The 1065-nt window shown below is 52.6% G+C and overlaps 1 pseudogene; it reads left to right on the forward strand.

The window, feature by feature from the left end:
• The first annotated feature begins 3 nt into the window (after positions 1-3).
• Positions 4-1058, forward strand: LOC114635848 (annotated as a pseudogene).
• The last annotated feature ends 7 nt before the right edge of the window (positions 1059-1065 follow it).

Genomic DNA, 1065 nt, shown 5'->3' on the forward strand with positions numbered 1-1065 from the left:
GGGGAGGAGAAGTCTCCCAGCAAAAAGAAAAAGATCCAGAAGAAAGAGGAGAAGGCTTAGCCTCCCCAAGCTATGAATGCCTTGATGAGGTTAAACCAGCTGAATCAAGGGCTGCAGTACAAGCTGATCTCCCAGACGGGTCCTGTTCATGCTCCCATCTTCACTATGTCTGTGGAGGTAGACAGGAGTACCTTCGAGGCCTCAGGGCCATCTAAAAAGACCGCGAAGTTCCATGAGGCTGTGAAAGTGTTACAGGACATGGACTTGCCAATAGGCGCTGAAGGCAGAGACTCCAGCAAAGGGGAGGACTCCGCTGAGGAGTCAGATGGGAAGCCAGCAGTAGTGGCCCCACCCGTGTGGTGGAAGCTGTCTCCAACCCCAGTTCTGTCTTCCCTTCAGATGTCACTACTGGGCAGGGACCGATTTTGACTAAGCATGGCAAGAACCCTGTTATAGAGCTCAATGAGAAGAGAAGTGGCCTCAAATATGAGCTCATTTCTGAGACGGGGGCAACCACGACAAACGGTTTGTTATGGAGGTTGAGGTGGACTGACAGAAGTTTCAAGGTGCTGGTTCAAACAAAAAGGTGGCAAAGGCTTATGCTGCACTTGCTGCATTAGAGAAGCTTTTCCCTGACGCCCCTCTTGCTCTTGAAACCAACAAAAAGAAAAGAACCCCTGTACCTGTCAGAGGTGGACCCAAATTTGCTGCCAAGCCACACAACCCTGGCTTTGACATGGGAGGCCCTATGCATAATGAAGTGCCCCCTCCTCCCAACATCCGAGGTCAGGGCAGAGGAGGTAACATCCGAGGTCGAGGACGGGGGCGAGGATTTGGTGGCACCAACCATGGAGGAGGCTACATGAATGCTGGTACTGGATATGGAAGCTATGGGTACAGCAGCAATTCAGCCATAACAGGCTACAGTTAGTTCTACAGCAATGGAGGGCATTCTGGGAATGCCGGTGGTGGAGGCAGCAGGGGGAGGTGGTGGCTCATCCAGCTACAGCTCCTACTACCAAGGAGACAGCTACAGCTCACCAGTACCCCCGAAACATGCCAGGA

This window comes from Grammomys surdaster, unplaced genomic scaffold (assembly GCF_004785775.1).
Source record: "Grammomys surdaster isolate TR1022 unplaced genomic scaffold, NIH_TR_1.0 118566, whole genome shotgun sequence".
Classification (NCBI taxonomy): domain Eukaryota; kingdom Metazoa; phylum Chordata; class Mammalia; order Rodentia; family Muridae; genus Grammomys; species Grammomys surdaster.